This window comes from Herpailurus yagouaroundi, unplaced genomic scaffold (assembly GCF_014898765.1).
Source record: "Herpailurus yagouaroundi ecotype Mexico unplaced genomic scaffold, PumYag 100, whole genome shotgun sequence".
In the NCBI taxonomy this organism is placed as follows: Eukaryota; Metazoa; Chordata; class Mammalia; order Carnivora; family Felidae; genus Herpailurus; species Herpailurus yagouaroundi.
Window position 1 is genome coordinate 85,161,543 of NW_024412391.1, and position 24,521 is coordinate 85,186,063.

Here is a 24,521-nt window from a genome sequence, read left to right on the forward strand (position 1 = left end):
TTCTGTCCTATTCCATTGATATATATGTCTATTTTTGTGCCGATACCACATTGTTTTGATTACATTTTTGTAGTATAACTTGAGATCTGGAATTGTGATACCTCCAGCTTTGTTTGCCTTTTTCAAGACTGTTTTGGCTAGCCAAATCCAAGGTTTTGAATGAAGATTTACTCCTAAGTTTTCCCTTAAGAGTTTTATAGTTTCAGCACTTGTATTTACTACTTATATATACATTATATACATAATAATGTACATTAAGTTGTTTTAGCCCTTATATTTGTAATACTTTCCGGACTCCTCATTCTATCCTATTGGTCTATATGTCCATATTTATGCCAGTACTACAGTTTTGATTATTGTAGTTTGGTAGTAAATTTTGACATTGTGAAGTATGATTCTTATTTTTGTTCTTCTTTTTCAACATGTCTTGGTAACTGAGGGCCTCTTGAAATAGGATTTGAAGATCAGCTTTTCCATGTCTGAAAAAAAAGACCACTGAAAATTTGATAGGCATTGTACTGAATTTATAGATGGCTTGCAGTATTATTGTCATCTTAACAATATTGAATCTTCAATACATAGACAAGGATGTATTTCCATTTATTTGTGTCTTTAGTTCCCTTCAAAAATATTGCTATAGTTTTTCAGTGTACATCTCGCACCTTCCTGGTTAAATTTAATCCTAGGAATTTATTCTCCTGGATACTGCTGTAAATAGAATTGTTTTCTTAATTTCCTTTTCAGATTGCTCATTGCTGTTTTATAGAATTACAACTGACTTTTGTATTGACCTTTATTCAGTATATTCAGTAATAATTTTATCAAATTCTTTAATTAGCTGTAGTGTTTTTTAGTGTGTGGATTCTTTGGGTTTTTCTTTATAGGATCACGTTATTTGCAAATACAGTTTTACTTCTTCTTTTCCAATTTGAATGATTTTTATTTATTTTTATTGCCCAATTTTTCTGGCTAGAACTTCCAGTACAACATTGAATAGCAGTGGTAAAAGCAGGCATCTTAATCGTGTTCTTGATCCTGGGGGATATTTTTCAGTCTTTCACCACTGAGTACAATGCCAGCTGTGGGTTTTCTATAAATGCCCTTGTGATAGCAAGAAATGTCCCTTCTATTTCTAGTTTTCTGAGTGTTTTCTTTCTTCTATTTTTTAATATTGAATTGTATCAAATAGTTTTCCTGCGTCAACTGAGTTGATCATGTCATTTTTTTTTCCTTTGTTGTATATATATGTAATACGTATTACACTGGTTGATTTTCCTGTGTTGAAACACCTTTGCATTCTTGGGATAAATCCCACTTAGTCATGGTATATAATCTTTTCAATATGCTATTGGATTCAGTTCATTAGTCAGTATATTTGAGGAACTCTATCTGATTTTGACATCAATATTCATATGGATCATTGGTCTGTAGTTTCTATTTTGTTAATATCTTTGGCTTTGGTATTAGAATAATGTTGGCCTCGTAGCACAAGTTAGAAAGTATTCCTTTCTTTTCTAGGTTTTGGAAGAGTTTGAGAAGGACTGGTGTTAATTCTTTAAATGTTTTGTAGAATTTACCAGTGAACCCATCTAATCCTGGGCTTTTCTTTGTTGGAAAGTCTGATTACTCGTTCATTCTCTTTACTTGTTATTGGTATGTTCAGATTTTCTATTTCTTTCCTCTCGAGTCAGTTCTTGTAATTGTACATTTCCATCCATTATTCCTGTCCATTATTGAAAGGGGGATATGGAGTCTCCAACTAATATTGTGGAACTATTTCTGCCTTAAACTCTGTATTTTGTTTTGCATACTTTGAGGCTCTATTGTTTGATGCATACATGTTTATAATTATTATGTATTCTTGATGATTTAAACTTTTTATTAATAGATAATATCCTTATTTGTCTCTTGCAATAATTTTTGACTTAAAGTCTATTTTGTCTGACATTAGCATAGCCATCCAGCTTTCTTTTGGGTACTATCTGCATGGAATATTTTTTACATCCTTTCATTTTCAACTTACTGTGTCTTTGGATTTGTAATCAGCACACAGTTGATCTCCAACCACAAGAGATGATTTTTAAATCCATTCTGCCAATCTCTGTCTTTTAACTGATTAGTTTAATCTAGTTACACTTAAAGTCATTACAGATAAAGACTTATTTCTGCCATTTTGCTATTTGTGTTCTATATGTCATATCTTTTTTTGTGACTCAAATCCTCCAATACTGCCTTATTTCATGCTAATTTGTTTACTGTGTCCTTTTGATCCTCCCTTCATTTCCTTTTCTGTATATTTTTTAGTTATTTTCTTCATAGTCACCTTGGAGATTACAACTAATATCTGGAAGCAAGTCACTGCAAAATATAATTAAGATAAATCTCTGCTTTTGGAAATATTGTTCCATTTTGGCTTTCATGATACATTGCCTTTGATCTATTTATTTTCATTTCTTTTAAGCAATTACGTCTTAACTGGACATTTCATTAATAATAACAATAGAAGAAGAATTAAGATAGACATTAATAGAGGTCTGTCTACAGTGGCTTAAATGCACAAAGGTTTATGTTTATATTTTTTCTTGTGTAATGAGAAGCCTAGCAAGGTTTGCAAATGCTTGCTGGCATGATTCAGTGACTCAGAGATATCAGGATCAAAAGTTCTGCTCTTTTCATCTTTCCCTCATGGTCCAAAAGGGTTCCTATAGCTCTAGTCATAATGTATTTATTCCATGAAAGGGAAAGGAGGAAAAAGCAAATTAAAAAGCATCCTAAATAGCCAATTTAGCCCTCTTAAAGAAATTTCATAAGTTACATCCAACAACTTCCTTTACAGATCATTTGCCATCCATATCTATAAGAGAGATTTGGAAATGTAATTTTTCTTTTAGCTGAGAACATTGCTACTCCTGACAACTCAGGGTTTCTATTACTAAAAAAGAAGGGGAGAATAGATATCAGCAAGGCAACTGGCACATAATTGGTTGTTAACATTTATATAATAGGTATTATGTGTCAGACATAGTTCTAAATACCTTATATATATATTAGCCCATTTAGTCATCACAGCAATCCTAAGGGATAGGTGCTCTTATTATCTCCATTGTACAACGACAAAACTGATTCAACAAAAGGATGTAACTTTCTCAATGTCTCAGACTTATTAAATATTTGAGCCAGAATTAGAACCCGGCTATCCTCTAGATCTCATTTTTGAAACTACTCTCCTATACTGCTTTGCACTGAATAGGAAACAAATCCAAAATCTAAACATCCTTTTTCCTTTTCCTTTCACAATCATCTGTTAATGTTTAGATGCCACTTTAAATCCAATATGATTAAAAGAGCCTTTATAGCTGGTTCCTTCACTGGCTTCCTACATCTGCAGCTTCCATTGCTATTTTCCTTTATGCATCATGGATTGCTGCCCAAGAATTGTAAGCAACAGAAAACTCATTTTAATGAAAAATGTTCAGGAAGTTGTGGCCCATTAGTTCTTCACTGGCTCTCTCATTGACAGTTGTATCTCTAACTCTATCCTAGTATTTGATCACTGTGATGGCTTCCCACTGGGTACCCTCACCTCCATTCCTGGAAACTTATGTTTAGAACAGTCTAATATATACAGATTAGTTGCTGAGCAGTGTGAAGACATTGAATGCCAGTCTGAAAGTGAAGGTCTTCAACTCTTTTTAAAGTTGATTTATTTTGAGAGAAACAGAGCGGGGGGGGGGGGGGGGGGGAAGGAGGGGGAGAGGGGGGGAAAAAGACAGGAAGAGGGGGGGAGAGAGAGACAGGAAGAGAGAGAATCCCAAACAGGCTTCACAATGGCAGCACAGAGCCCAAGGTGGGGCTCAATCCCATGAACCGTGAGATCATGACCTGAGTCAAAATCAAGAGTTGGAGACTTAACCAACTGAGCCACCCAGGCAGACACCCCATCTTTCTTAACATATTTTGTAAATCCATCACATGAAATGGATCTTTACTGCTCAGTCAAAATTCCTTGGGTTGAAATTCAATGTTCTAAACTAGGCTCAAATCTTTGCAACTTTATTTTCATTCACTTCTCTTCCTCTAATATATTCACAGTCACCTAGCCTCTCCTAGCAAAAGCATAAAGGTAGAAAGGAATAATTACAACCTCCCCTGTCTGACAACTGCCCCTTCCTCCCAAGTTATTTATTGACCCTCTCAGTTCTTACCACGTCAGCTCATGGCAAAAAGATAATGGTGACAGAAATAACTAGAAAATCAGAAGACAGTCATTGATGCTTTTGAAAAAGCTTTTCACAATAAAAAGAATGAATTTTCTCACAATAAGGGAATTTTTTTTTTACTTTCTCTATATCCTCACTAAGAAATACCATTTTCATTAAGTACTATATGTATATTTATTGTTTAAATTTAAGATGAACTGTTACAGGTAACTACTGTTGTATAACAAATGCCCCCCCAAAACTTTGTGGGATAAAACGATGATTTGTTTGCTCATAATTCTGTGACTTGAGCTGTACTTGGCAGTGATAGCTCTTCCTGGCGCCATGTAATTTTGAGAAGGACAGCTCAGCTAGCACGTAAGTCACGTGATCCCAGCTGCCTGGAAGGACTTGTGCTGGCCGTCCCTCTTTTTGTCTGTAATCTCTTTTCTTCCAATGGCTCTCTGTCCGTGTGGTTTCTCTCTCTTGCAGTGTATTTGACTTTTTTAAAAAATATATTTTTTAATGTTTATTTATTATTGAGAGACAGAGAGAGACAGAGCATGAGTGGGGGAGGGGCAGAAAGAGAGGAAGACAGAATCCGAAGCAGGTTCCAGGTTCTGAGCTGTCAGCACAGAGCCCGACACAGGGCTCGAATTCAAACCGCGAGATCATGACCTGAACCAAAGTCGGAGGCTTAACTGACTGAGCCACCCAGGCGCCCTTGACTTTTTTTTTTTTTAATATCATAGCTGGTACCCAAGAAGATAAAAATGAATGCTGCAAAGCTTCCTAAGGCCTATGCCCATAAGTCATACCAAACAATTTCTGCCACACTGAGCTGATCAAAGCAAGCCAAAGAGCCAACCTAAATTCAAGGGGAGAAAAAGGCTCTCTTTCCCTGGGGTAGGAGTAATCACTGACAGCCAACATTACAGACAATCTACCATACAAGTCCTTGCTTTTGATTTGCCTCAAAAAAGACATAACAAAAGTGTTTCTCAACAAAAGAATGGTGTGAAAAACATTATCCTTGCTTTTTTTCTATAGCTACATAGCAGTTTGACTATCAAAGTATATCTTGCTTTGTGTTTCTCAAAATTCCAAATATGTGAAATTTTAGTAAATATTAAATCAGGTAGAAAGGATTCTTTCATGAGTTATGGTTTGAATAACAGCCCCTAAAATTATGTGCCGAAACCTTAACCCCCAGGACCCATGAATGTGACCTTTTTTTTGGAAAAAGGGTCTTTGTAAATGTGATTAAGTGAAGTGAGAGGTCATCCCGGATTAACTGGGTGGGCCCTAAATCTAATGACAAGTGTGCTCATAAGAAGAGAAGAAGACTCAGGAATACAGAGAGAAGAATGCCATGTGAAAACAGAAGCAGAGATTGGAGTTACACAGCCAAGGAATGCCTGGAACCTCCAGAAGCTAACAAGGCATTCCAGGATTCTCCTTTAAAGTGTTGAGAGGGAGTGTGGCCCTGGTGACACACTGATTTCAGACTTCTGGCCTTCATAACTGTAAGAGAACAAATTTATATTGTTTTAAGCCAACCAGTGTGTGACAATTTGTTATGGCAACCCTAAGAAACTAATAGGTAGTTCTTTATCAAACTCGTATTGAAAGTATTTTACAACATACTCTTTTGAAAACTTCCACTTCTAGTTCTAGTTCTAGAAGTGGAAGAACTTCTAGTTCTAGTTCATCCGATTTCAGAGGATATTCATGTTGCAGAAGAGAGTGAAAGGCCGAAGAAGTTGCATTTATCTCAAACTCAATAAGAGCTCTTTTAGCAACAAAATTTAAACATTAACTCCTGAATCGTGCAGATTTCCCTCATTGGCTTTGTGTCTATAGATACAGTATTGAAATCATCTCATCATTTATATTGGCTGGATACTTATACTGATCCATCCGGACCCTCACAAAACCTTTCTTTGTCCCATATAGTATCTCTGTGGTCTCTAATATTTATGGCAAGGAATTAAAGGTAAAATATTTCATCGTTTTCATGGTTTAAATTGGTGGCTGTCAAAGAATGGCAGTCTTAACCACCAGCAGCAGCAGCAGCATCACTTGGGAACTTGTTAGAAATGCAAATTCTTGAATCCTACCCCTGCCCTACTGGATCAGAAACTCAGCAATTTGTGTTCGAATGAGCCCTCAAGGCAATTCTGATACCACTAACATCTGAAACTGCTGGGGGTTCTGCTACTTGCTAAGTATGTCTATTATTCCAATTAAACTTTCTGGAACTGAGGAAATAACCAGAGGATGAGACCGGGGACCTACTGGACCCACTGTGAAAGAGACTGGAGCTGAAACTCCATTGATCACTTGATCTCATAAGCCCCTGCTCTGACTGATGGACCACAGTGACATTTTGAGCCTCCATGAATTAATATCGGTTCAGAGGCAGTGTCCAGGAATCTTACAAAAACCTAATTATTTCCTTGTTTCCAATGCGCAGTCAATGCAGGGCGTGGTATCATAGTGGGGTCTGAATGTTAGTTCCTACCACTGGCCAATTGGGCACTCAGCAGTGGCTAAAGTCAGGTCAGTCTTAGTGAGTGGAAGTCAATGTCACTTCCAGGGATTATAGACTTCAAATTTTGAGTTATTACTATCTAGTAACTAATTAAATTTCTTATCTGTGGATATGCTGAACATATGTTTTTCCCCACTGATTTCTTCTTCTTTTTAACCTGCCTCATGTACCAAGTGTTTTTACTAAGTTATGGCTGCTGTCCAACATCTGGTTCTGAAAGAAAACTACAAAAATCCATCAAAACACATTTGCTTGATTCCTGTGGGTTTCTGGGTGGGGAATAAGTTTAAACTCTGTGTGAACCTAATGAGGATAAAATAAGCAAGGACAGAAGAATGAAACGTTAGGTTGGGACTGCAGAAAACCAAACTGTAGGTTTGTGCCCTGAGCCTTTCTTCTATGACAGCCATACTGTTGGGTCCAAAGGAACTGGTGCGCTATGCAACCTATTTTCCACTGCAAATACAGGTATTCATTATGCCATAAATATCCGATAAGCATCATTGAAACCTTTCTTTTTGCCTTTCTGGATGGAGAGACCTACCTAATTAACAGACCCGATCCCATTCACTAGGTGAGTCTACAAAAATAGACTCTCTCTCTCTTCCTCTCAACCCATACTCACTATTTAAGGAATGAAGCACAAGGCAAAATTTAACAGAAACTGGATTTAGAAGTATTGCACAGATGTCTGACAAATTTACCAAAAAAGTTCCAGAATGTACTACCAATTATGTGAATTATAGGATTCTGTCACTCTCTCCACACTAGATTTTCAATCTAGTTGCTCTGCTTCTAAGAACATATATATAGGAATCATATATCTGAAGACTGAAATAGGAAAATTCATTTCTAAGCACTTGGTAATATATATAGTCCCTTCCAAAGGTTAAAAGTTAATTGATGTTTAGTAATATGTAACAACAAGCTCCAAGTCTACAGCAAAGAAACACTTCATACCTTTTATGTCATCTCTTTATGTGGCAATTTTATGAATCACATTTCACTGAAACTGTGATGCTATCAATTGTAAAATGCATCATTGTTTTATATGTCATTAGAAAGAAAAAAGTTGTCAATTATATCATATGTTATATTTTTATTTTACATTAATTGAAAACTCTCTTAGACATATTTAGAGGTAGAATTTTATCATATGTAACTCATGCTTACATCACAAGAAAATGTTAGCAAAATAAGTTGTTTCTCATTCCTAAAGCTTCTTCCCCTTCAAGTTCAACTCTTCTGAATCAGAGGTGTTGATGCCCAAGCTTTCTCCCATACCACCTCGGGCCATCAGGAGATGCGCTGCTACATCATGTACTAATAAGAGGGTCCACTCTGGTCTCTAGGCTTTTCTTCCACACTACTGATGCTTTTCAAATATTTGATGCTGACAGTAAAACGTCTACTGGAAGAAATCAGTGGAAGGTTTTCAAACAATTGGGTTCCACATTACTTTTTAAATGAACATTAAATATTTGTTGACTAAGGTGTTCAGAGCCACAATTGTCTAGTCTTAACATTGGACATAGCAACAGAGTTGTTATACTTTGTGTTGAGCTTTTCCTTTTGTTCTCCCACTGCATATTAACAAAACTAAACAAAAGCACGCTTGGGGTGCCTGGGGGCTCAGTTGATTAAGTGTCCGACTCTTGATTTCAGCTCAGGTCATGACCTCATGGTCCATGGGTTCAAGCCCCTCATCGGGCTCTAGGCTGACAGCATGAAGCCTGCTTGGGATTCTCTCTCTCTCTATCTCTCTGCCCCTTCCCCACTTGCTGTCTCTCAAAATAAATAAATAAACTTAAAAAAAATGTAGCATGCTTGATCAGTAATGGAGGGCCTCTATCCCATCAATTTCATACTTGATAGGTAGGTGTCCCACTTCACTTTCTCTCCCACCATGAACCCTAGAGGGGTCTCTTTCTGGTCAAAGAAATATGTTTCTTTTTTCTTGTTCCTTTGAAGGAGCGACTCTATTATGTCCATTTTTTTCTCCCCCTCCACCAGGCTTTTGACTAGTGGTGTATTACTGAAGTGACAAGGTGAATTGTTATGCTCAAGTTCATCCACATGCAGGCAATGACAATTTCTCACCTGCATCCTTGTCCTCAGTAACTATAAGTGACAAGATGCCATCAGATAGATAGTTGGCATGACTAAGGGCTCCCCATTTTAGATATTAAATGTCAAAATGTGGGGGAAAGTATGAATTTTATATCTCAAAAAAGTAATTGTTTGATCTTAGATTTCTTCAAGGGTGGTGATCATGACTTATATATCTCTGTATCCCTGGCATAATCACTGCTGTATTATTCAGAGATCAGTAATTTTATTTGTTGAATGAATTAAGGGTTCACAAATGGGCAGGAAAAAAGTTTATAATGCGTACCAACAAAGCATGACCCTCCCTTTTGCTTCCCTAATGATAGAAAATAACGAGTATTTAAGCCAGATGTTTCTTTAAATAAGAACATTCCTTTCCTATAGCAGTTGTGAATTAAGAGTAGAGATTTATAAAAAAAAAAAAGAAAAAAAAAGAGTAGAGATTTATATATGCCATAAATACTATCCTCAAAATTAAGTGATGCAAAGACTTCTGTGAGAAGAAGCCCCTTCCTCTTACAGTGCCCTCCCTCCCCGCCCCCCCCCCCCCCCGCCCCCAGCACTCTCCCGACAGGGCCAAACACTATCCAGCTGGCAAGGAGAAATGTTTACAGGGTCCAGCCCAGCATCACAAAGTGGGGCAAGTGGGAGTAGATTTGGAGCTGGCATAGCAGAAGATTATATTTTATTAACATATCAAAACAATCTGGCTAAATACAATTTGTCAAAACATCTCATATATCCTGTGAACTTTCAAGCAAGTTGGACAGAGGCAGATTTCTGCAGATGTTTTCTCACTATTAATATGGCAAGAAAATCCACGTATAACAACGCACTTTTGCAAAACTATTAGCCACAATGATGGCTCTCCAAATCTCCTATGTGGACATTCACTGGTTCCTTTTACTTTTATTCTTAGGGAACCAGGCATTTTTATAGTCAAATAAAACAATATTTGTCACTGAGTGTGGGGAGAAATTAATCAAGTTAACCAAAACTCCCTGCCTCACTTTACCCTCAAATAATTTATCTCATTATCCAACCTTCTGTGAATATAGATTTTAACTTACTACAAATTGCTATTTTCAAAGAAAACATTCTCAATTAGTACAATCATTCAGGATGAAGTAAGAAGGTAAAACCACACCTGTGAACAGGACAATTTTAATATAAAAACATAGTAATGGGATTAACTATGAAGAGGATTCTAAAAATAGGCAGTGTAAGGAACACTTACACTGGTTTTGGGCTGTGGGAAACAACTCAAGAAGGAAGCTGAGAAGAGCACCCACCCCACCCCCAAGCACTGACCAGACTTCCCAAGAAGCCACCCACTGGGGCTGGCATCACTGGTCTCCAGCACACCCCTGACAGAGGAGCTGCCCACATCCAGGAAGTGTCACTGGCAAAGAAGCCATCCCCAGCAACAATACCCCAGGATCAAGAAGGAAAGCACCAGTATAAGGTGAAGAAGGCCCCTCCTCTTACAGTGTCCCACCAGCCACTCTCCTGACAAGGCCCAACACCGTGCTAGCTGGTAGGAGAAATATTCAAGGGTGCAACGCCGGTATTGCAAAGGTCAAGAAGGATGGATTTGGAACGGAAAGACGATAAACTGACAACTGGCATGATTAGCTTACCTTTTTGTTGTTCTACACACGGCACAAAAACTCTACCTTTAGAGCCGTCCAGCACCTGGTGCATAAAGACTGGTGCGGGAGAAGGGGAGATGTCACAGCTTTACAGATCGTTGTTACTGCGACTCTATATACAGCATCTATTTCCCCCTGGGCCTTAGCTGCCCAGCAATGCTGTCACGTTCATGACCATCTCTTCCCCATCCCCTGAAAATATCCATTTTAAAATGATTTCCTCATGTCTCTACTGTTCAGCAAGACTGAGGAGTTTTGTTTTGTTTTTTTTAAATAAATGATCTTGTTGCTTATTCTAAAGAGAATTAAAGAACCCTACAGAACGAACCACAACAGGTGCGTCTATTGCCGACCCCACTCCTTTCCTTGTCATAGAGGAGCAGGTGTATTCTTCCGTTATGATGCTTATTCTACCACCCAGTCTCTGGACCCCACCCCCTCCCATGCCTCTCTGCACTAGGTCTTACCAGTTTTATTCTTGTTTACTTTCCCTGTGCTGAAGTATTTCTAAAACTCTGGTCTTTCCAATACACACCTCACATTGACCTGGCATACTTACTTAAACACAGATTCCAATGTTCCATCTCAAATCAACTGAGTCAACAGCTCTGTGAGGCAGAACCCAGAAAACTCTTTTATCTGAGTGTCCTTGACAATATTTGTGCATGCTACATCTTGGGAACTAGTGATATACTATCTTTTTTTTTTTTTTTTTTTTTTTTTTTGCATGCTTACTGCTTCTAACTCATTAAAAATACTTCCTGGTTCTTCCCTCCTCTGATTTTTATTTCATCTTTCTTTTCCCGTTCACAACACAGACTCTTTTGAAAGGCTTGTTCATAGTGGGTTTCAGAGCAGACTAAGAATCACTGTCTGGCTTTCACTTCTGAGATGCTAGAAATATTCTCCCAGGTCATCATGACTTTTTCGTGATAAATTCAAAAGATTTTTTTAAACTTTTCAACTCTTCTGTTGAAGAAAAGATTTCTGCAGTGTTTAACACTGATCTTTCCTTTATCTTGGCTTTTATTTTATTTTTCTTAATTTCTTCCTACTCCTTTATCTTATGCCTTTATTCTATGCCGAAGCTCAGACTTATCTGCCCATCTCTTAAATATGGATATATCCATCGTTCAACACCTGACAGTTTCCTTCTCTTCCTACACACTTCCTAAGCAATCTCGTAAACCTCTATTTCTGTACCTACCGCTTACATAATAATGTAAGACAAAAATCTCTCTTCTCAACTTCATACCCATATTAAATTCAACTAAATCCTGGAGAGCTTAACCTAGATGCTCCATTTTAAACTCAATGAGTTCCGGTTTTAGGCCTCACTTTCTTCATTCAAGCCCCAATTTTTCTTCCTACACCTTTGTGAATAATACTATAATCCCTTCAGATGTTAATGCGATCATTAATTATTTCCTCTCCCTAAGCTCATATCCAATAGTCACACAAACTATGAAATCTCTCTTTTAGCTAATTTTTTTGCAATGCCACAATTTTATTTTAGACGACATCATGCGTGCTATGCAGATGCCTACTGAATTTTCTTGCTCCCCAAGCTTCCTCCTCTTCTACTTTCCACTGTCAAGAATTTTTTCTAAGTATCAACTGTGATCATGTCACATCCCTTTTTAAAAACTGTTTCCATATACTGTACCAACAACAAATACAAGATAAAATTTTGCAAAGCATACAATTTTCAATATAATTAAAAATATCAAATACCTAAAAATAAATAGTCTGAATGATGTGCAATATCTCTATAGAAAAAAACCTTATGTAGAGAAAACAGATAAGACCTAAAGAAATGGAAGCTATGCCACATTAATGGGTAGGAAAGTTCAATACTTTATAAACTTGTCATTTCTCCCAAAATCAATCCATACATTCATATACACCCAATCAATACTGCAAAGTTGTTCTCTAAAAATTTTACAAGCTGTTTCTAAAATTTATGAAAATATAAAGACTCGAGAACAGTCAAAGCAGCTTAAAGAGCATATCGAGATGAGTTTTTCTACTTTTATTCAAACTCATAAAACTAGAACAAGACAATGGAATGTTAGTCAAAGGACAGAGAGGTATACAATTATTATTTGATGATAAAAACATTTTCATTCTTTCCCGTTCTTAATTTTGGCTAGTTTTGCCTCTCTCTTCCTTTTTTCTTGATCAGTCTTGCCAAAGCTTATCAACTTTATTAGTCTTTTTAAAGAACAAACTTTTGGTTTATTTACTTTCTATTTTCTAGTTTATATTTATTTTCTAATTAATTAAAAGTGAGTTTAATTTGTTGTTCATTTTCTACATTCTTGAAAAAGATACTTAGCTTGTTTTCAGCTTTCTTTTCTAAGTTATATATTTAAAGCTACATCTTCCTCTAAACTCAGTTTTATGTATATGCCATAAATTTGAAGATTTTTATTAACATTTAGTTCCAAATACTGTCCAATTTCCCTTCTGATTTCTTCTTTTAGTCAAGGTTATTTATAAGTATGTTAACTGCACTTCTAAATATTTGGGGATTCTATAGTTACCTTTTGTTATTGATTCCTAGAGTACCTGCAGTGTGGTAGGGGAACATCCTCTGAGATTTAAATCCTTTATAATTTGTTGCAAATTGTTTTATGGCTTAGCATATGACCAATTTTGCCAATTTTGGTAATTGCTTCTTATGCTCCTGAAAAGAATATGCATACTGTCCTTGCTGGGTGCAGTTTTCTGCATATTAGTCAATATGGTTCATCATGTTTTCAGATATTTATATGCTTACCAATTTTTTTAAGGCTGGTCTATCAGCTATTGAGAGAGGCACGTTTAAGTTCACCACTGTAACTATAAATTTGTCTTTTCTCCCTTAAATTATATCCATTTTTGTTCTAAAGCTTTATTAGTTATCAGATACCTACAAATTTTGAATTGTTTTCTTCCTGGTAGATTTACCTATTTAGCAAAATCAAATGTCTCTCTTTGGCTCTATTAATATTTTTTCCCTCAAGTCCACCTTGTCTGGTATTAGTAGAGCTACACATGGAAAATCTTTTCCTACCCTGCTGCAATCTTTTTATGCCTTTACATTTAAAACTTGTATCTTGTAAGGAATATACAGTTTTATGCTATTTTCTTATTCAGTCTGAAAATCTTTGTTTTTTAGTTTGACTGTTTAGTCATTCATTGTTTAGTCACATTTATAGTGCAATTTATAGTGTAATGATTAACAATATTGTTTTTATATCTACCAACTTGCTGTATGTTTTCTATTTATACAATTTATTTTACGTTCCACCGATTATTTTATTATTCTAATTTTCCCTCTATTAACCTGTGAGATATGTAAGTACATGAATAGATGTATATATTTTATATACCTCTATATATCTAAATATATTTACATATAGATATATAGTTATGCATTTATGGGGAGAGAGGTATAGTTACACCATATAGTTACCCACACATATATATACACACACATATATATACACACACACACATATATATCTATACTTATCTATACATATACCATACATATAGTTATCTCAGAAATTACAAATGCAGGGGGCGCCTGGGTGGCGCAGTCGGTTAAGCGTCCGACTTCAGCCAGGTCACGATCTCGCGGTCCGTGAGTTCGAGCCCCGCATCAGGCTCTGGGCTGATGGCTCAGAGCCTGGAGCATGTTTCCGATTCTGTGTCTCCCTCTCTCTCTGCCCCTCCCCCGTTCATGCTCTGTCTCTCTCTGTCCCAAAAACAAATAAAAACATTGGAAAAAAAATTTTTTTAAAAAAAGAAATTACAAATGCATCCTTTGAAACCTTCACCCATTATCACCTCATATAATAATTTTTACTACTTAACAATGAGAAAAAGTTATGATTTTTTAAAAGTTCTTTTAACACCCTCAGATATTTTCTTATTATTATGCATTTAATTCTATGTATAACATCACAAAATATTACTATTTAATTTTTATTATAAATATCATTTTATATGTATACGTGTCTTGCTCAATACCAGTGATATTTTTCCTTCTTGCATTTCTGTTTTTCTGTGTCAGGGATCATTTTACTTCTGTCTGAAAAATCTCCTGTAGTGTTAAAATTTTTTTTCTTAAACATTTATTCATTTTTGAGAGATGGAGAGAGACACAGCATGAGCTGGGAGGGCCAGAGAGAGAGGGAGACACAGAATCCGAAGCAGGCTCCAGGCTCTGAGCTGTCAGCACAGAGCCCGACACAGGGCTCAAACCCATGAACCGTGAGATCATGACCTGAGCCAAAGTCTGACCCTTAATTGACTGAGCTACCCAGGCGTCCTTCCCCTGTAGTGTTTAGTGTAATATTTGCTGATGGTAAATCCTGTTTTTGTCCACATGAAAACTCTTTATTTCACTTTCAATTTATAAAATCTATTTTCATCTGGTGGAGAATTCTAAACTGACAGTTATTCTCTTTCATCGTTAAATATGTCATTACATTGTCTTCTGGCTTCCATCACTTCTGTTAAGGAATCAGTTGTCCATCATATTGGTACTGTTTTAAAGGTAATGTATCTTTTTTCTTTGCATACTTCTAATATTTCTTTCTTTCATTTTCAGCAGTTTTATATGCCAAAGTGTGGCTCTCATTGTATTTATCCTACTTGGACTTCATACACTTCTTGAATCTATTATTCAGTATCTTTGGTCAGATTTATAAAATTCTTGAAAAAATATTATTTCTTCCCTATTGTCTTCTTCCCTTCTGGAACTCCAATTTCTTATAGGATTTACCTTCACTGAAACTTCTTTTAAAAGATGTGCTTCCAGAAGAAGGAAATGCAACCTAAAAGAAGAACTTCAAAAGTAAGATCCAGCAGTAAAATAAAGGAACTGACAAACATTGGGGTTAACAGAAACAAGAATTTATTACATAAAATATTATTATCATTATTGTACACAACTTATTTGAAGAATATAAAAATGGGTCAAAACTAAAATAAGGAAATGTTAGATCTGGGGAATGTGGCATTTAAGTGTTCTAAGAATATGTGCTTTTCAAGTGAGGGATAAAAATGCTGATTAACATTCAACTTTTCAGTCACATATGTGTGTTTAAAATGTAAGACTGTTTATTTAAAGAAGATAAGTAGAACACAAAGCTTTATAAATGTTATTGGAGCAACAGGGTTTTTAAATAAAAACAACCTACTAAAAGGTTGAAAGGAGGGGGGAAATGGAGCACAGCGTAAAAGCAGATAAACAAAAATCACAAAATAAGATGGAAAGAATAAATAATGAATACATCACTTTAATTGAATTTGACAGTTAAATAAAAACTAGGGTTGGATGAAATAAAATGGAACAATCTTCTGTTTAAAAGAGACACATTTCAGTGTGCAGAAAGATTACAAGTAAATGGATGGTAAAATATATACCATGCAGTCAGTAATCAAAAGAAATGTTCTACATTTTTGCAAGAATCAGCAAAATTTTTCTGTAAAGGGACAGATAACAAATATTTTTAGGTATATGTCACAACTACTGAACCCTGCGATTGTAGTAAGAAAGCAGCCATAGACATTACGTAGACAAATGAGCATACATGTCTTCTAATAAGACTTTATTTACAAAAACATGTGACAGGCCATATTTGGCCTACAGGCCGTAGTCTTCTGACCTTTGGTCTATTGAAAGGTCATAATCATGGGCCTGATAAATATACAAAAAAATATTTTAAGATATCATGATTTTATACGAAAAATCAATCTCAGAAGCTGGACTAGGTATTCAATAAAAATACAGAAAAAGGAATTGAGCAAAAATGGTAGACAGCCCAAGTTTTTACTCTCTTATTCACCTTAACCCATCATTCCTTTTCTTTTACCTCACTCCCACCTCTTACCAGTTCTAGACAAAGTAAATATTAAGACAGAGGCTTAGGAAAGTGATATCAGATAGGAGAGTTTATCGGAATAGAATCTCCAAAAAGTATAGGATGGAATTTAGGTGATCTTCTGGCTGACAATTCTGAGGCAGTGCTTCTGAAGCCACCTTTATGATATCACAACTTGTGTTAAAGAGGTTCCCAAAACTGAGCCCACCAGCACCTATGAATAATTATTCAGGAAACTATTAGAGGACACTGATCACCCTTTATACTTTGAATTACAATAATAAAGCCTTGGAATAAGGTAAGCAGCAAGACAGTATAAACATGCTGTTTTACAGTTTATTTATTTACAGTTACTTACTGCCTCTTAATTATAATTATTACCACTAGGTGGCACTCATCCAAAGCTGTATTTACCCAGGAAGGTGAATTAGACGTTGCAAACTGACATGGCCCGACTCTAGCCCACATAATGTGTTTTGATTGGCCCACGATGTTTTCAGAATTTTGTATTACTGGTATATGTTTAATTCCATATTATAAAACTGTATTTCTTGCTTCTCCACCTGCCAGCAGCCAGCTGACTCTACCAGGCCCTTTCTATGGCACTCTCACATGAGACCCTGCTTAGTTTTCTCATCTTGTCTGCTTTAATCATTTCTAGTCCCATCTGGCCCCTATAGGTGTTTAACTGTGTGATCTTTACCCTACAGTTGCACCAGAAAATCTCAAGCAATGGCTGTTTATTAAAAAAAAAACAACCTAAGGAAAATATAATTTAATACTGAAATGTATCCTAGAAATATAGATGTAAAGAGAAAAGATATAAGACTGACATTAAGATCTGGTTTCTACCTTACAGAATGAATACTGAATTGGAGAAAGTAAAGGACACTTGGAGTGAGGTAAGCAGTAAGACAGTATAAAAAGGTAAAAAAACCAATAGCATCCAGCAAATGCCAGTTGACTGGGTCCATTACTGGCCTAAGCAACTGATTTAGATTCATGCATGAAATTCTCAAGATCATTCTATGATGTGTGTTCTTCCTTCCCATTATACAGATAAGAAAGCTGAGGCCCAGAGTTATATAACTTCTCCAAAGTCAAACCTAATAAGTGGCAGGAGTGTGTTTACACCCAGGTAGGTCTAATGCAAAGCTCAACCTCTTCTATTCTAAGGTCCTTGATGCAGACAGATTATTTGGTAATCAGTTTGGCATATAGTTTGATTTGTTCTGCCATTCATACTGAATCTTCCTGAGTCTTAAAACTGATTTATCCTGATGTTTCCTGTTGAGTAAGGAGATCGTTCCTGAAGGAAAACAGTCAATGAGTGTGCTCCCCTGTCTTCTCCATTTTGAAGAAGTGCCATGGTCCATGTAGACTGCAATCATTCTCTCCCTTTTCTTCCAAGGATTCCCCCTCCTGTGAGATCTTGAGAGCTCCCAGGGATGTTTACCCATGCTTGAAAGAACCAGAAAACCTGGTCCTTCAGTGGCAGAGGCCATTCCTTTTTATAGTTGCTGCCGCATGGTGTCGCTATTGAAACGCAGGGAACACAGCCACCCAGGTAGGGTCCCTGCTGCACAATGTTGTTGCTGAGTCCCAGGCAGGTTCTGGGGCTGGAGACCTCCGCAGAGAAAAGCCTTGGTGACCCACAAGCACCACTGCCATCCATCATTTATCTATCATTTTCCTTCTCCGCAGGGAGAAGGCTCTCCTTAGTGTCTCGTACAACTATGATGATTCTATGCCGTTGTAGGCCTGTGTGCCCCATGACTTCTGTCTTATTTATAAGAGACTATTTGAGTATACACATAAAGACATTTTTACAAGATCCACACTTAATCTCCAGGGTGGCTGAATCTGGAGGTGTTCTCAGTCTCGGCCATGTAATTGGCCAGAATTACCACTCCTCCCTCCCCTCTTCTTTACCAACCCCTAACGTGAAAGAACTTCCCCATCTTTGTCCCAGCGACCATCCCCTTTTTTATACAAGGAAGAACAACATTCCTTTATGGCAATAGTTCACCTTGCTGCAAAAGCATGGTCCATTTAGACTGAGTGACCTTAATGCCTGTAAATCTTTCTACTGCTCATAGAATTACTCTGCATGGGTTAAATCACCTTGCATGCATTAAAGCAACATATTTTGCTTTCAGAGATTTGACGTTCACTGACCGTGTGAAGCATCCTCAGCAGTTCAATACCAAGTGGATGATCCCCAAATCCCTTCTTGGTAAAAAAAAAAATAACTGGTGTCATTATTATTTGCCACTTAAGAGCTAGGGGAGCATGCAATGGAACAACAAATGATATTTAAATAAAGTTTCCAATTCAGCAAAATTTTTCCCTCTTATAATTCGATTGTATGCCAGTGTTCTTTCTCATGAAAGTATTTCTGTGTCGTTAAGTACAGACATGAGATAAAAGAATAAATACAAAGACAATGCTGAACATAGAGTTGAGGATTGCCACATAATTAGATCAGAAACAACCTTGGTAAATTATCCATTTTGCTGTGGACATATAGTAATATAGACATCTGGTCATTCAACTCTCCACTAATCTGAACAGAGAGAAATTCACAAATAACCCAAAGTCAAAGTTCAAATAAACTGTGCGTCCTCTTCTGCTGCTTCCCAACTTCCTTCAACCGACCTACAAGCAGCCGATCCCCAAGGTCTGGCTCAAATTTTCCTAAAGCCTCCACCCCAGCTCTGATCCCCTGGGGAAGGGAGAGGGAGTTCCAGTGAACACCAATGGTAACAAGCAATAAATAACCACTGCCTAATTCCTGAGTCCTGCCTCATTATTCCCATAAGTAGGAACTCAATTACTGTATCCCACTGTAAGTGAGAAGTACCTGTATCCTAATCTCTAAGATCTTGCAGGGAGTAGAATTGCATATCCCCTCCCATCAATCAGTTCTAGACGTAATTAGCCAAGGAAATCATTTTTTTAATGTTTATATATTTTTTGAGAGAGAGACAGAGTGCGAGCCGGGGAGGGTCAGAGAAGGAGACACAGAATCCAAAGCAGACTCCAGGCTTGAGCCTGAAGCGGAAGCGGGGCTCAAACCCACAAACTGCAAGATCATGACCTGAGCCAAAGACAGAGGCTTAACTGACTGAGCCACCCGGGCGCCCCTCAGGGAAATACTTTTTTAAAAAATTAGTATAGTATTAATTTCCCTAAGAACTAAGAAAAGTAACTTCCTGACAGGTCATATATTTTTTAAATGGAGGGTATTAAGTAACTAGTACTTTTTACACCAGTGATATAACCCCTCCCTAAACAAAAAGGAAAAGTTTAGAATTTTAGGAAGGTCTTATTGACCATGAAATTCAAACAGTGACTTTTTCACTTACAGATAAGGAAACTCCTTACCATCAACATTAATTTTCTCATCTGCTAAATGAAGGGCTCAATTGCAGAGTTACTTGCTGGGGTGAAGAAAAAAAAGCTAAAATTCCTATCTAAGGCACTTTCTATCACCACACGCTGCATTAGAACTAATCAGTCGTTGTCTTCTAAGACCGCATGCCCCTCCCCCAGAAGTCAATGGTCTTCTACACCAGAATTCCAGGATGCAGCGTTTAGAACATTTGGCTGGAGCGGAGAAGGAAAGTTGCTGGCATCGTGGCTATTCTTTTGTGGTCTACAGGCAATCCAAACAACAGTTGTGTGCTGTTATATTTCAATTCTCAAAGACTGGTGGGATCCCATGTTATGGTATGCTTAAAATAAAAACAGAGAGACCTCCTTTCTGAGGCTGTGGGTCGACATGCAGTTTTGTGCCACTTCATCAGAACTCTTTTGACCAGAGCGTTCATTACAAAGTGCAGCAAAGCACAACACAACCGCAAGAGAAACATTAGAACTCTCTCCCCCTTGGGAATTAGTCTGAAGAGATTTTCCTTCAGAAATCACATGTCTGCCTCGGTGCTCACTATGCCCTGAACTCTTTTCCCTGCATTCATCTCCCATGGGCTTCTGCAAAGAAAAAAACCTTGGTGAGTTGGGAGCCAGGCTAATACACATTTTATGGCCTCTCTCACTGAACGTCCACCCTTCTTTGGAATGCCAGCTATCTCATCAAGTTATCTTTAGGAGTGAGAGTTGGGTTGGCACAGAGGCACTCTTAGTCCTAATGAAGTTGAGATGTGGGACAGAACATGTAAACGAAGATATCCTTCGGCGACTGGGGAAAAAAAACTGAGCAAGTCTAATATTTTGAAATTAGAAAAACTGAAATAAGGGAATTTATTGTATGTGGAGTTAACTCACCTATGCACAGAAGGCTTCTGAACGTCTGTCACTGGCTTCCCAAACAGCTCCTGTCCCCCTCCTGTTGGTTTAGGTTCAGGACAGACTACTTTGCATCTCTATTCTTTTTCTGTGATCCTGAGAAGGTTAAAGATAGAAAAGGATTTCAATTTGCTTTTTTTATTTTTAATCTCTATTTTCCCTTCTTAAAAAAAGAAACGTTGCACTTGGCTGGAACTTCTATTCCATAGTTGCCTGAGGCTGGGTTGGAGCTGCAAAGTTGCAAGATAAATCAGAACAAGCTGTGCTCTGGTGTTTCTAAATTATTAAACATTTACATTTGACTGGTCAAACAGCATCTTTTTTCTAAATGTATACACCCTTGATTGAGCGGCAGAGTTTGGTGTCGGTAATTTGGAGGGTACCTCATTCTATCAGAAGACATAGTTTAGGCCCAAGTAAGCTAAACTCTGCTGATGGGATAGAAAATTTAAGTACAAGGGTGGACTTTTAAAAAAAAACTTACACCCATAGAGTACATAAACACTCTAAACCAGCAAAGCAAAGAAAATGATGTGTTTATGATGCTAATTACTGCACTTCACCAGCTCAGTCCAAGATATATTAAAAAGTTGCTTAGGGGCGCCTGGGTGGCACAGTCGGTTGGGCGGCCGACTTCAGCCAGGTCACGATCTCGCGGTCCGTGAGTTCAAGCCCCGCGTCAGGCTCTGGGCTGATGGCTCAGAGCCTGGAGCCTGTTTCCGATTCTGTGTCTCCCTCTCTCTCTGCCCCTCCCCCGTTCATGCTCTGTCTCTCTCTGTCCCAAACATAAATAAACGTTGAAAAAAAAATTAAAAAAAAAAAAAAAAAGTTGCTTAGACTGGCAACGTACATTGTTCCATTGTTAGGCTTTAGCCTTATTTCCCCCCTAAGGTCAGAGCACTAGCCCTGAAGGAAGAGGCTAGGAAACCTGAATAATGTTATGAAGTGATCCAAGAATAAAAGAATGCTTAAGGTAATTTCTATTCTTTCGGGATCCTAAGGTCATACGCTCTTTAGTTTGAAAAAAGTTCATGAAGCTTTCCAAGATGACAGCTTTGTAACCAAAAGAGAAATGGAGTATGGTGTAGTCTAGTGTCTGTGTGAGTTGTAGGTGATAATATTTAAGGGTACAATGATGGAAAACCAAAGTAAATGCTAATGATCTGCTCTGGAAGAACACTCATTTAGATTACCTCCTTTCTTGTTGCCATTTTCCAAAAACTTTTTTGTGAATATTCTACAATTTGCATACTTTGCAGATTGGGAAATATAGTGGTTATCCACAATAGTTAATGAGAACAACCCAAGATTTCCATTTTTTCCATAGTGTTTCAAAACCTCTAGGCTAAGTCATCCTCTCTTTGACGTATCTTTAAACACTACACCTAGTATCAGATTATTCCATCACATAGCATTTTGTTAAAATATATTGAAACAAGTATGTAATATGATATTTCCTGCGGTACAATATTCCCACCTTGCAAATGTTCCCACTAGCGACCACTCGTAATCACATTATGTCCGAGTGGTGATTGAGGGAATGTCTAATAGATTAACTTTCCCATTTTCCTGCACAGTCAGCTGTTCCCAGGCTCCCATTAATGGTTGCTTTTAACCAGATTTCTCTTGAATGATAAGATAAAAGGGGGCAGGGATCAGAAAAGTTGTGAATTGATAACCACTGTACTGCTTTAGCCCCCAGTATGGATCCAGGGCATTGATGAAGAGACAGTTACATGGGACAGAAATAATTCTTTGGGTCTTCATCTTCTGTCCTTAAGCCCCAAAATCAGTCTGTTCAATTTTGGTCTGAAGAAGGCACTCAGGTCTCAGAAGCCATAGATTCCAATATCTCATCCTACCACCACCTCCTGACTTTCCTTTTCTCAGAAGATCTTGTTTTTACCCCAGAGACCTCCCTCTCCTTCATTCCACATCTCCCCTCACCCAAGTGTGCGTGTCCTTTCAATAGTAGCTTTCCTACTGACACTGAATGTCATGATTTACCTTCTCTACCTTCTCACCAGCACCTCCATTTACCTCCAATCTATCCTCCCACTACCCACTCTGCATACCACCTGATCCTTAGATGAAAGACAAGAAACAACCCACCTTTTCTCCTATTCTATCTAGGGGACTGAGCCCTAAATTGAACAACACTGTGAGTTGAGGAAACCAAACTTCTGGGCTCTGACTTCACAAGCCATGGGTGCCTCCTATCTGCACTTTTATTAGCTAATGTAAGTTTTCCCTTCCATTCCCTTCCATTCCATTCCAACGGCTCTTCTCAATGTACACCATCACTTTTCTGCCATTAAATTCACAGCCTAACTCCTTGTTCTCACACCTCTTCTCAATGTTACCTTCTACTCAGACCATGCTCAAAACTTTCACTGGTTTGTTTGCTTGCTCTTTAGTTTTTTTTTCTTCTCATTCTGAACTTTCCATCCTATCTGCAAATGTATTTACCACCAATCCATTTTTACCTTTTTTCCTCTGGTCTAAGTTCTCCCTACTCAGGTGATGGGTCAACCACCCAGCCCTTGACCTCATACACTTCCTTCAATCATCTACTGCCTCTCTTATATGTTCCACTTCTTCTGTTCTACCTGCCTGTTTACCACCCCCCACCCCGCCCATTACCATAATTAGTTAATGATCCACAGATCCCACATTGAAGGGTGAGATGTGCAATATATTTGCCATCTAGATCTGCTGAATTCTGGCGCCCCCTCTCAGCACTCCACTAAAGTTGCTCTTGTCGGGGCCCATAATAACATTTTCACCAAATTGAATAGTCATTTGTAGTTTCTATCTTACTGGATCTCTCTACTTTAATAACACTGCTAATCCTATTCTTTTTAAAATGTGTTATGCCCTTGTTCTCCAAGACATCCTACTTTCTTACCTCTATCCCCATTTCTGTAAGTGAATCTCTTTCTTTTACATATTCTTTAACTTTGGAGGCTTTTCTCAGTTCTCGGACTTAATCCCAGACTCAAAAAAAAAAAAAAAAAAAAAACCTATGTAAAATTAACTCATCTTATGTCATTTTTAACTATCATCAGAATGCTTTTGACTTCCAAATCTGTATTTCCAGATTTCCAACTCCCTCCCCTTCTTGTGATTTTCACTAGCTAGCTGAACCTGATTATTAATTTTTGAGAGAACCTAAATCCAGTATTTCTAAAACTAATCTCTTCCCACTGCCCTGCATCCTTTCCTCAAGCCCTTCTGCATCCCCAGTACACACTGGCTATACGGCAGCCACCTTAACTCAAGCTTAAAATCTGACATACCTTTCAGTCCCCTACTCCCTCGCTGTTTACAGCACATTCTTAACTTAGTCATGGATTATACCTCAAATATTCTGGTACTAGAACCCTCTTCTCCAACTCCACTGTACCTGCCAGGCACCAGGCTGCGATCACAACCTTCTCAGAGATGCAAGAGATTCCTTCACACTCTCTCTGCTACTCGTTTCGTCCCTTCGTTTTCACTGTCCACAAGGGTTCCAACCACTCTTCTTAGATGAAGGCTTATTACATCATTTTTGTGTTTTGTCCCCTTCAGCGACTGTCTACAGAATAATGCCTGGGCAACTTACCGTGGTACTTCTTTAGGATCTAACCCTTGCCTACCTCTTCAGCAATGAATGTCAGAACCCCCTGCCTTGAACCTGCTGCTGCTGCTGCTGCTGCTGCAACATGGAAATGGATGGTATTTCCCATATTCTTAAAACTGTTTCTCTCCTTGTTGCTTTCACTCACATGATGCTTTTTCCTTTTTTCCTTTAAGTGGAGGATTTCTAAGGAGAATA

At 37.7% G+C, this 24,521-nt stretch overlaps 1 long non-coding RNA gene across 1 annotated transcript in view; it reads right to left on the reverse strand.

The window, feature by feature from the left end:
• The window catches only part of LOC121028911 (uncharacterized), a 230,656-nt gene that overhangs the window by 158,480 nt on the left and 47,655 nt on the right, over positions 1-24,521 (reverse strand). Inside the window, exon 3 of the long non-coding RNA XR_005789497.1 lies at positions 20,681-20,797. This is a non-coding gene — a long non-coding RNA (uncharacterized LOC121028911). The remainder of the gene's footprint in view (positions 1-20,680; positions 20,798-24,521) is intronic.